We start from the raw sequence: 12,989 nt of genomic DNA on the forward strand, positions 1-12,989 counted from the left end.
GATGCAAGCCTTGTTGATCTATCTGACAGGAGAAATGGCTAAGCCACCTCGAAATTGACAGGCAGGTGGGGAAATTCAGCACCCCAATATCAGCAGCAGGAGCAGCTGTGACAGGAACCACACTTGTAATGTAAAGAGCAGTAAACAATGAGATAAAAGGAGAGGTTGTCAGGAGATATGTAAAGTGTCATGAGATAGGCAACAATAAAAGATAAATTTAAAAAGTATCTATTGGGGCTCCTGGGTGGCTCAGTGGTTGAGCGTCTGCCTTTGGCTCAGGTCCTGATGGTCCTGGGATCTAGTCCCCTATCAGGTTGCCCACAGGGAGCCTGCTTCTCCCTCTGCCTATGTCTCTGCCTCTCTGTGTGTCTTTCATGAATAAATAAATAAAAATCTTAAAAAAAAAGGCATCTATTGAGATAGTAAGAGCTTATCATCACTAGTATGTAGGTGTTAGGTTCCTTTCAGATACTTATTTCTCTTAAAACTTCTCTGAATGGTTCTTTCCTCCTTAAAAATAGAAATACCTTTTACTTGTTGTCTAAATGAATCTTTTCCTTTCACACATGAACATACAGATGCATGCTGACATAGGTTTCCCATCAATTTCATTACTGGCTAATGGGAACTGTTAGCTATTTTAGAGATTAGGGATAAATTTCATGCGATGCTGTGCTGATTGAATACAACAATGTGTGGGAAGCTCTTAGAATAGTTCCTGGCAACTAGACACTGTCCCACAAATTGTATTTATTATTATTAATTATTAATGTGCAATTACAGGACTTCAAAAGCATTTCCTGTCAGCTTGTTCAAAGTTGCTGTCAAGAGAGCAAAGCTTTAAAGGTACAGTGGTTCCATTGTCCCTAGGTAAGTAGCAAGGCTCCCACAGAAGGAGGGCACAAATCTCAAGGGATGAACCCAAGAAAATGAATCTAAAATCCCAGAAATGGGAGAGGATGATGCAAGCAAGACACCAGAAGATCAGAATCAACTTGATCTCTGAAGAGATGCTATTCTGACCTGTAAAATCCCCCTTAAGCTTTAGGGGCTACCTGGCTGTCACTGAAACTGCAGGGAAAGCTAAAGTTTGAGGAAGGAGCAGTCGGCAGGAGGTGTGCACTTAGATAAGAGTAACTCACGTTACTCTTCACACGTTGCACACAAACTGGGACTTGAGAAAACACTTTCCTTGAATGAAGCCTGTTTCTGAGATTCTTTTTTTTTCTTTTTCTTTTTTTTTTAATTTATGATAGTCACAGAGAGAGAGAGAGAGAGAGACAGAGAGAGAGGCAGAGACATAGGCAGAGGGAGAAGCAGGCTCCATGCACCGGGAGCCCGACGTGGGATTCGATCCCGGGTCTCCAGGATCGCGCCTTGGGCCAAAGGCAGGCGCCAAACCGCTGTGCCACTCAGGGATCCCCCGTTTCTGAGATTCTGAGACAGAAAAGTAGAAAACCAAGTGCATATTGACTTTTTACTTTTATTTTAATTTCCTTTGATCAAAAGTGTTGAATTTTATTTAATCAATACCTTTGATGTTTACATATCAACTAGGAAATATACCACCCGGAATGAATAGACTCACTGGTATTCAAGGAATTTGGGGGAAAAAAATCTTTACAAAACTCTGGAGAAATATAAAATGTTTGCTACTGCACCCAAGAGGAAACACAAGGGCCCAGAGACACCTCATTTATGAGCTAAATATCTGGCAATCACAAATATATAAAATGGCCTGGAAATATCAGACAAAAGTAGCACTGAGTGGCCAGTGCACACCAAGTAACTAACAGCAGATATAAGTGGCTGTGCAGGGTCCTTGTTTCACAGTGACCCTGCAGTCGTGTGCCATCACTCCAATCTGAGGGAGTGAGCCACTCACACATTTTTCTCTGAAGCTAATGAATATTATTAGAGGCAAAATTCTAATATGCTGTGACCCTACTGTACATTATAAGCAAGAGACCAGGATGTAGTTTGAGAAGGTGGTACTGGTAAGAGCAGAAAGTGATAGAGACGAGTCCATTTATGATGGAGGAAATAGAAAATCTGTGAGAGGCAGGCAGAGATGGATTCAAAATAACACTGTGAAGTTGTGTGGTTACTATTTCTGAAACATTATAGATTCACATCATGTTATCTTTTAAAAATGGAATCAAATCAAAACAATGGGTGGGAAATTTGTTTGCAAACTACACATGCTTCCTTCACACCTTCTAAGACTCTGATACGGACATCTTGGGAGGCAGGCAGCGCCTTAGTCAGGGTTGGCAATGATACCTCTTAATTCATAGGTTAATTAATCACCCAGGCTTTTAGTAAGTACCCCTGTGCTAGGCACTCTTCTAGGGGCTGGGACTGTAGCTGTGAATGAGAGAGACAAAAATCCCTGGCTTTGTTTTGCTTAAATCCCCGTGTGTCTGCACAAAATCCAAAGAATGAAGACATATATACAGTCTATCAGTGATAAGTGCCAGAGAAAGAAAGCAGGGAAGAAGCAGGGAGAGTGCCAGGTAGAGAGACAGTAATTTGAAATGGGAGGCCAAGGAGAGCCTGGCTGCAAAATGACATTTGAGCCACAACTTGAAGGTAGTGAGGAAACCACTGTCATGACATCTGGAGGAAGAGTATTCCTCTTTCCAGCAGAAGAGCAGATGCAAAGGCCTCACGATGGATGCACACATGGCATGTTTGAAAGACAGCAAGGAGGCAGCAAGAGCAGGAGAGAGAGGAGGGAGAGACCGGTTAGTGACATGAGCCAAATCATGGAGATCTCTGGAGACTACTGGACTTTGCATTAGATGCAAAACCACTGCGGGGTTCTACATGTCTTATGATTTTAAAGGGTAACCAAATATTCTAAGGAGGCAAGAGCAGAAAGAGTGTTAGCAAACTGCTGGAACAATCCTGATCAAAGATGATGTGGCTTGCACCAGCGTGTGAAGGGGAAGGCAAGAAGTGGTCAGATTCTGGGCATATATGGAGGGAAAACTGATACACAGTGTGAGAAGATAGGACTCAAGATTGATGCCCAGGCTTTTGGGGCTGAACAACCCAAGGATAGAGAAGTCAGTATGTGCTATTCATCAGTGCATGCAAATGTACTGGGCCCATTGAGAAAGATCTAGATTCAGAATTGATATCACAAAAATATGTTTGGTGCTTGAAAGGCTATGGATGCAGATAGTTGGAAAATCCTCAGATAATCCCCAATGATGCTGAGCAAAAGACCAATTGTTGCCCTTTAGAATCAGGCTCTTCCTTTTCCCTTAAAAGGTACTGGGTCTTTCTATTTTATGAGTTGCAGTATTAATCATGGATATCAAAATTCCATCTTTTTAAAAATTTTATTTATTTGAGAGTGATAGGGAGAGACAGCAAAAGAGAGCACAAGCAGGAGGAGCAGGCTCCCCACTGAGCAGGGAGCCTGATGCAGGGCTTGATCCCAGGACTCTGAGATCATGACCTGAGGCGAAGGCAGACGCTTAACCAACTGAGCCACCCAGGGGCCCTAGAATTCAATTTCTGAATATGTAACACTACTAATATTTATATGGCAGCTCACAAACCTATTTGGTCTACATAGTACTGATTAATTCGGAGTCGTGCTATTCAGAGGCCATGAGATATCATTGGTGATTCTTTGACTCTTTCTACCCCAGCGCTGCCCATGTGGTCTTAAATATTTACAAGTGGAAAACTTATGACCTCCTGAGAACAAAGATCAGAATGAAACCTCCATGGGCCTTTTTTTTTTTTTTTTTAAGATTTTTATTTATTTATTCATGAAAGACACAGAGAGAGAGAATGAGAGGCAGAGACACAGGCAGAGGGAGAAGCAGGCTCCATCAGGGAGCCTGATGTGGGACTTGATCGGCCGAAGGCAGGTGCTAAACTGCTGAGCCACGAGGGATTCCCCCCTTGGGCCTTTTCTAAACAGGAATCCTACCTTTCTCATCTCTGGAGTGCCAGTGCCTAATGCAGTACCGGGCATGGAGGGGGTACTAGATATGTGTTTATTTTCATTGTGGGTGCAGGAAGGCCTGATGCCATCTGATCCAGTAAAAAATCAGAATTAAAATAGTTTGTTTTCCTAAGATAGAAATGCTGTTCTATATATTCAGGAATGGTGACTTTGGTTGTACCTGATATAGGTCCCCAGGGAGCAGGCTTTAATGAAGAGATCAGAATGACTGATAATTAGTGTATCAGTCATTTGCATGGGAATGGATGCTTGAGAGCTATTTATTCTCTTAAGTAGCTTAAATATTCCATTGTAAGTGTGTTTACTCTATTAATTTGCTTAGCAAACATTATCTTCTGAGTCGGAACAAAGCTAAACTTCAGCCCACCTCCTGTCCTGATCAGCAGAAATTCTGAATCCTGTATTTACTTGTTCATCTTTGACAAGCTGCTGAACTTCCCAGGGCCACACTGCAGGGAGCAGGAGTAGGAGGGTAGGAGGGGGCAGAAGGGGAAGTAGGGAGCCGGAGCAGGAGCACGAGGGGGATGGGTAGGGAACTTCTAGCCACTTCTGTAGAAGTGGAGGGATTTTGGTGGATCGTTTTCACTGGAACTTGAGATCAGCCACCACCTTGCTATATGACCTTACTTAACCTCTCAAGAACAGTTACCATGGGGGCCCAGGTGGCTCAGCAGTTAAGTGTCTGCCTTCCGGCCCAGGGTGTGGTCATGGGGTCCCAGGTTCCAGTCCCACATCGGGCTCCCTGCATGGAGCCTGCTTCTCCCTCTGCCTCTGTCTCTGCCTCTCTCTCTGTGTGTGTCTTTCATGAATAAATAAGTAAAATCTTAATCTCATCTATAAGATGGGGCAAGAGCTATAGGTTACGCGGTGTTGTTGGAGTGGGATTTGAGATGGTCACGATCCGCCCTGTAAGGTGTTAACCATGATTACTATTTGTCTGGGGCTGATTGGGCACGTCTGGCAGAAGGGTCCCAGCGCCTTCTCAGTACCGTCCCGTACTGTAGCAAGTTGTCCGGAACACACTCCTCTATCAAAGGGAAACAAATCATTTCAGGGAGATATTAGCCATTCTATTCTTAAACTGTTGGGCAGAGCGACACTTCATTATAATCCTCAGAATCCTCCTTAAAATACCTGCAATCTGGTGTGTTGCTGTGGCAGCCAACTGTGTGGAAGCAGGCAATCCCTATTAAAAGTTGTTTGGAGATTAGAACTCAGAGAACAGCTGGGTACCTTTGTTACCGGCAGGCTGCTGACTCAAAATGATGGGAAAAGAAAAAAAAAAATCCTCACTGGGATGAAGAGAGAAAAACCTGCAGAGCTAGTGGGGAGGAGGGGCGGGTGAGAACAGCTTTGGCCTTTGAAAACAGATTGCTCTGCTGTCCTGTTATGAAGTAGGTGTATGGGCATTCACAATTCCACACAGGGCCTAATCCAATTCTTTGGGAAACACACACACACACACACAACAAAAAAAACTCAACATGATAGAAACCCAGGGCCAGGTGCAGGCTGTTTTCTCTTGGTACTCTGTTTGAGGAGGCATTTGTTGCTGTGTTTATATGATGAAAGTGCACACACTGCCCTCTCTCTCACTGCCTGCGCCCCCTTCAGCCTCCAGGACTACAGGAATGCTGAGCATAGAAAGGATCCCGCTGAGGAAACAGAGGGGGATGCTGCCCTTGTCAACAATTTAATATGATTCACATAACTAACTGCTCATACCTCAGGATCCCAGGCATGCAACTCTTTGTGGTTTAGTTACAGAGAGTCAGGTAAGAGAAATCTCTTTCATTTCTCAGGTCCTTCAGGCACTCTTATTCAGGACTTCATGTGGCTTGCTGAGGCAGGCAGAATGGATTTCCTTAGCTCCCCCTTCCAGATGAAAACACTGAGACCCAGGGTGGTCAAGCAACCTGCCCAAGGTCATGCCAACAAAGTGACAGACCTGAAATCCTGGAATGAGAACTCATAATTCACTACTGAACATGTATTGACACAGGCAGATTCTATGGTATCCAAAAGTATTTTGGTTTACCTGAGTCATGATGGATCAAGGTGGGGGTGTTGGGGACATTGAGAGAACAGTATACACCAAAGGGATGCAATTTTTTATTGCACTTATTTTATTAGAGAGAGAGAGAGAGAGAGAGAGAGAGAAAGAGAGCACAAGTATGGGTGGGGGGCAGAGGGAGAGGGAGAAGCAAACTTCACCACTAAGCAGAGAGCCTGATGCCAGACTTGATGCCAGGACCCCAGAATCATGACCTGAGCTGAAGGCAGACACTCAACCAACTGAGCTACCCAGGTGCCCCAAGATACAATTTTAAAATGAGGACTTTCACACCAGGCTTTGCATTCTCTTGTCTGAGAAGGATATCTGAACCTGAAAATTGTAGGAAAGCAGCCTTATTAGCTTCATCTTTTCTCTGATTACTATCCAAATGAAATTCCTGCTGTGCTCAACCGAGATGAGCAGTGTGCTAGAAAACTAGAATACATAGCACAAACAGAAGCTGGTACTACTGCAACTAATAATTCAAAGCCTGTACCATTCTCAGTTTGCTTCCATAATCTCATTAGTTATTTATGTTGTATCAGTTGTGTATGTGAGGCCAGTGGTGTCCCTCTGTTCCCTTTCCCCATATCCACGCAGCCCAGCAGTGTGTTACACAAAGTACGTACTCATGAATTCTTTTACCGAATGCTCACTGACTTGGTAGTATGTCCTTGGAACGAGGTTTATTAAATTAAGAAATAATTGAAAGAAAGATAGTTGAAAGAATCTCAGTGATGATGGAGAGTTGGAGATGGGGAAAGATTCAGCATCCTCTGAAATGGGAGAGTGTTGGAGACACTGTGGCAATTCTGGGGGCTGGAGTGCTGGAGTGGAGATCGCCTAGTAGCAGTTAGGCAAGGGCCCTTGCCCATCTGCATGAGGGCACTGCTTTGCCATACTGAAAGCCAGGCAGGCAGCTTTAGTAGGTGGTCGGGAGGGGCCCAGCAGTAGGGATGTAAGTTGCCATGTTACAGTTTTAAAAGCCTCCTGGGAAGTAAATACATTCAAATTTCAGTTAGATAAAAAATAAAATAAAAAAGTCAGTCCATGTTGAAATTCTCTCTTTTTATAAAAAAAAAAAAAAAAAAAAAAAAAAAAAAAAAACATTTTGAGGATGGATTACTTTCATGTTGGCAAAGTCCCCATAATTATTTTAAGTTTTTGGAACTGTTTCTCTTCTGCCTAGGATTAATACTGTTCTTAATGAGCTCATGTCATCTGCGAAATAGTAAGTATTAAGAAATAAGCAGGATCATCTCATAAACTTATTAGGAAGAGAGCAGTTAACTGCTGAGTTGAGTGACTTAGAGCTTGGCTTGCATTTCGGCCCCGGTCATGGGAATAGTCTTCTTGAAGGACATTTGTTCAGCTGATAATGATTTCAGCCCCACCCCCAGCCCTTCACTTTCCTCTGGGCCCTTGTGAGTTCTCTTCTTGTAAACATAACCTCAAATATCACTTTCTCTAAGAAGGGGCAGTTTATTTTTATGAACTTCTGTAGGTCTGCCTTCTCAGAGATGCCTTAGCAAAGCTTCATTTGCTCTGGAGGTCTTGGGCCATCCCTGAAGTATAGGAGGCTCCTCCTAAGTGAACCAGTTTTGTTTCTCATCTTGCTCTACCTTAAGCCTGTGAGGTGTTTGTTTCCTGGGGCCAGGGCTTGCTAGGGCATTCAGCTGCCTGCACACCAGCTGCTGCTCTGCTCCCCAGTGCACGTCTTGTAATGACACAGCTCCTTTGCCAGTTGTCGGATAGGGAGAGGGGCAGCTGTGAAGGGCAGAAGGAAGCTGAGTCTTCATTTTCTTTCCTTTGGAAATTCTGCTTTGGGATCCCGGTTTCTACTTAAAAGGTTTCCTCAGAAGCCCATTCCATTTAGCACTTTTGCTAGGGAGTATTTTCTGTTCATTTTCCAAAATGTATCTATTCCAAGCAGTTCATTAGTTGGAAGTTTTGTATGGATCCCAGTTAGGAAAGCTCAGCCTGGCCAGCCTGGCTTTTCTTTGTATCCCAGAAGCCTTGAATTTTAGCAACTCATCAAGAACTCAAGTATCCTTATGTGTGATACTTGAATGATAGGGATTTGCAAGTCAGTCTATAAAACAATGATCATGTCTCTAGGCTGCAGGGCAAACTCAAAATTCATCCTGTTTTGGCTTTGAGAACAAGGATTTATTCCCAAAACAAGTTCTCAGGGATGACTGCCAGTGACTTGTCATTTTTCTCTTAAGTGTTCAAAAACACTATTTAAGCTAATCATTGATTGCTGTCTTTTCTTCAGAGACCCTTTGCTTCCTCCTACTTGTTTGGCTCCAGTCTTTAGAAGCCAAATCAAGCTGCCACTTCAGGTGGGTCAGTTAGGAATTGTTAATAAGTATTATTAGTTGCAAAGTTTTGAATGTACAGGAGTCAGCAGGAACCTATGAGTACTGGGCAGATTCTATCACTGGAATTCCTTTCCATTCCACAGCTATTGCAAACGTCGATGCAACTCATTAACTAATGTGCCTGTTTTGATATTCAAATATTTCCTAAAGAAGCAAAAATTATTTATTAGCTTGCAGCACCTGCACTCTAGAAAGTTCTACCCTCAGGGTCTTTTGGTACAATGGTCTGAAGTTGCCTTTTATTTTCCTAGTTCTTGTCACCACAGAGCTGCTCAGTTGATATGTGTTCTCTCTCTGTTTTATGATTTATGCTTCAGAGGGATTTGTATAGGCAAAATGGATAAAGCCATAAATTTCCTTATAGGACATATTTTAAATGACATTACTTTGAATTCAGAACCTGTGTTCTCACTGTGGTTATCAATGTCTTTCTCAAAACAATTCAGTAAATAATTTCAAGGGCAACGTCTCATTTGTGAAGGCCCTTCACAGTTAATAGGTCTAACCTCAGACAATTATAACAGTGTTTCTGTGTGCTACAATGCAAAATAGAATCTGGTGTTAGTAACTAGAAACTAGAATAGTGAAATTTCTGTTAAATTCAACATAATTTGATAATTAGCCACATATGCTATTACCCATCACACTGTCTCCTAATCAGTGTTATGCAGATCTGTCTTCAAGTTGAAGCATTTATTTTAAGTATCTTGTTGACTTTCCCTCTAATAATTACATGCATTTCAGGGACAACATTACTGTTAAAATTTTAAGACTGTCTTAAGGCGTTAAAATTGAAGTGAAATCACTCTTTCAAACATACAGGATTGACATAACAGTAGGGATATATATGGAAGATGTACTGTTACTTCTTAGTGAGAAAGGCCTATATGAATGTAAAGGTTATCAGCTTTACCAGATCCTCTTGCTGTTAATCTTTTATTATCTAAACAAGAAAGAAATGGAAACAGCAGAATAACACATGCATACATAATACTAGTTTATAAAACTAATACTCATCAGGTTGTTCCTCTTATATGGTCATTCAATTCCTATCCTTCAGGTTTGAAAATTGATTCTGGTTGGAACAGTACCAAAGGGAAAACAGGTCATTTATTTAGTAAAGTGCTTTGAGACTTAGGAAATCTCCCTGCAGAATGTCAGCAAAGGGTTAAAGAATTTAAATTAGCCCCAAAGAGGTTTTCTATTGGTGAGGCAGCAATTATAGTAGAAGCCAGAGCATCACATATTAAACAGGACTATTTTGTTTTGTTAGGTGAAAAAGGAAGTTTTTGAAATGGAAAATAAAGACCATGTGGAAATTATGTGCTGTTCTGAGACAATCTTACCAGCAATGGCCAAATTAGTTATTTCTTTTTACCCAAAGCAAAAGGACATACGGGTACTCCGGATCTTGAGAAAGGAGAGGAGCCATCACAACAGGGTAGAGGCATGTGACATCCAGGTTAGGACGTGGACAGGCTTTCACTGGGGTGTTAGCTTCTTTACTGGTGCTCCTGGTTAGCTAAACCATGGTTGTCAGGAAAACTAGGAAGATTGAAGTTAGCAATCTAGTTCTAGAAGACCTATGGCTGAGGGTATTACTCTGTCTAAAGGGTAGAGTTTGTAATCGATGAAGGCAATAATCTTTTGGCAAAAAATAGCTTTCATTAGAAAAGTGTCCAGAGAAAAAGTGCTGCTTTGGGAAAGTTGCAGAGAATGACAATCGAAGGGAAAATACATTAGCCCCAAGATTGGTCCAACCTAAACCAAAACAAGATGCTTCCTGGGTACTTATTTAGATGGAGGAAAGAGGTTCCCTTTCAGCAGCTTACTAGAATATCATGAATGGAAAAATGCAAATAGACGTGTGTAAGATGAAAGATGAGTTAGGGGAAAAGGCTCCTTAGCAACTTAGTTAAAAAAAATTCAGAAGGGTGAGAAGCCAGACTATTTCTAGAAACAAGAAATGATAGTTAGCTTAGTCTGGACAAGAGGTTCTAAAAAAACCATTGGATCTAGAAAATAGAAAACTACCAATCTCTGCAAATGAAGAGTTGGTGTTTAAACAGAGAAAGGTGCAAATAATGCTCATTGCAATTCATTATATCAGATCCTTTTCATACATCTTGATGTGTCTCTATATGACTCATCCATACTGTTGCTTTGCTTCCTCTGGATGAGTTCTTGTTTCTAAAGTTCCAAACTTAAGCACCCCATTCAAGTTGTGCCAATGTAGGAAAACAGGAGTATGGGAGGAACCAAATAATTGCCTGGTCATAACCAATGTCTGCTCAGGGTATGGAGGCAACTCTGAATCAGACCCTGAGTTACATAAGCACTAGTTACACAACCAACAGCAGCCATCCTGGCTTCAGTCTACCTTCTTAGCAGGCAGGGCCCAGGGCTTTTCATGTCTCCTGTCCTTGGCTCTAGCTCCATCTACTGCCAAGCCTTGACTCAAAGTTTATACTCCAGTAAGACTAAATTGCTTGCTAATTCATAAATTTGAACACTATTTACTTTGCCTGGAATTGGTTTCTTCTGCTTGTTTGCCTGGTAGGTGCTTATTCACCTTTCGATAACTCAGGTAATCTTTTCTCTCATTCAGGAAGTCTTCCCTAAGCCCTTGGACAGTTTTATTTACTCCTTTCTTTGCACTGGCTTTGTACCTTATAGGCTTTTTTATTCCCTGCACTTTCCCACTGCATTTTAATTTGTTTGTTATGTGCCTATTCCCTCTATAGGAATTGTTATATGCTTATTCTCTCTATGCAGCAACTGTGTCTCATTTTTGTGCCATGATTTCTGGTCTACTGCTAGAACTGCCATTGCAGGGGTTCAGTGAATCACCACCAAATGAGTGGACGGATAAAACCAGAACTCAGGAACTCAATTATGGAGCACTAAATATGGCCACCTCCAATTCTACCAACTCTTCATGCAGTATCTGCAGGTTGACTTTTTAAAACTACCTCCTCTTGCAGCTTGCAGGTCAATTATTATGGTAGATGTCAATTACTCTGAGTTCTTTACATGAAATAATTCTTTTATAATGTCACCATAGTCCTGTGAGGTTAGCACTAGTCATACTCTCCTTTTCAGTGAGGAAAGTGAGGCACAGCAAGGTCAAGTAATTTCCAAGATTGCACAGAAAATAGTAACTGAACTAGCACTGAAACATGACAGCGAGTTTCAGAGCTGAGCTGTTAACTACCAGGCTACACGACCTTAACAATGAGGGGATTTAAAAAAAAAAAAAAACAATGAGGGGATTTATGAGTGTAGAGTCTTCTCAGGTACTTCTGAAAAATGAGTTTGCAATTTCATTTTCTGGGATGAACGAGGCATTTTAACCTAAGCAACCCAACATTTATAATGAATTTAATTTGAGACCATGCCAGGATTTATCATGGTTCATTTAAGTAACTCTTCATTAAGTGGCTGGGGAAAAGGAAACCACTAAGAGACCAGAAAAGGTCTCTAATGAGAAAAAAAAAAGGATGTGGGAAACCAAGAATCGGAGAGATTGGGAACATGTATTATAGAAATTTATGTAGGTGTGTGCTCATCTTCATAAATTTTTAGAAGTAATGCTTGTGAAATTATTATACATGAAGTTGGCCATCACTGTGTGGCAATCACAGAAAAACACTCCAACAATTGTATTTTCAAAAAAAAAAAAAACACAAGTTTTTAACTTACAGTTTTCTAACATTCATGAAGGATATTCACAAACCACAGCAACATATTAAAATTTCTATTTGTTTTCTGTATTCACTTCCCTTGGACACCATGGCTGCTTGCTTCCCAGTTCTCTAAATCTCTTCTGAATGAACTGTCTGAATTTCCTTTTCCTGGGCCACCTTCTTTTTGATTCTGTACCATGAATTACTGAAGGAGGAACTTGTCATGGAAAGATCATCCTTGGAGAACAGGGCAGGAGAAATAGTTTAGGGCAAAGCCCTAAATATCAATAGATTTGACTATGTAATTTTAAAATGTTTTTAAAGTTTCACATAAAGAGTTTAAGTGTGAAGAGAATCAGATTTTCATTTAGGCAAAAATGCAAGAAAACATTCTAATTTATAAAAGGAAGTGTAGTTCACGATTGGGAAGGGGAGAAGATATCTAACAAAGCCTACCAGATGAAATGCCAGCTAGGCCATCTTGAAACATAGAAGGTGTGTGTGTGTGTGTGTGTGTGTGTGTGTGTGTGTATGTGTATGTGTGTGTGTGTGTGTATGTGCACCGTACAAGTGAGATCTCTTATGATTCCATTGAGTACATAGAAGTCTTTAGGGCCCTGTGTATAAACAGTCTCACATCTGGATAGACATGCTATTCACCCAGAAGAGACAGGGGTGAGAGTATTTGTGACTTTATGACCTATACTCTGAGTGAGGGCTAACTCAGTCATGTCAAGGCTCAAATTCCTGATGTCATTTGATCACACATAACTATTTAGTTTCTCAATACTCTAATTAAAATTGTGTTCCTTAACAGACACAAATAACAGAGCCCTACTTATCTGGTGTTGAGGCTCAAGAGAAGGTCAGTTTCT

General features: G+C 41.3%; 1 protein-coding gene across 6 annotated transcripts in view; it reads right to left on the reverse strand.

Moving 5' to 3' along the window:
• Window positions 1-12,989, reverse strand: part of LINGO2 (leucine rich repeat and Ig domain containing 2) — a 1,117,067-nt gene that overhangs the window by 65,529 nt on the left and 1,038,549 nt on the right. The gene's annotated exons all lie outside the window — the stretch shown is intronic.

This window comes from Canis lupus, chromosome 11 (genome assembly GCF_011100685.1).
Source record: "Canis lupus familiaris isolate Mischka breed German Shepherd chromosome 11, alternate assembly UU_Cfam_GSD_1.0, whole genome shotgun sequence".
Classification (NCBI taxonomy): Eukaryota; Metazoa; Chordata; class Mammalia; order Carnivora; family Canidae; genus Canis; species Canis lupus.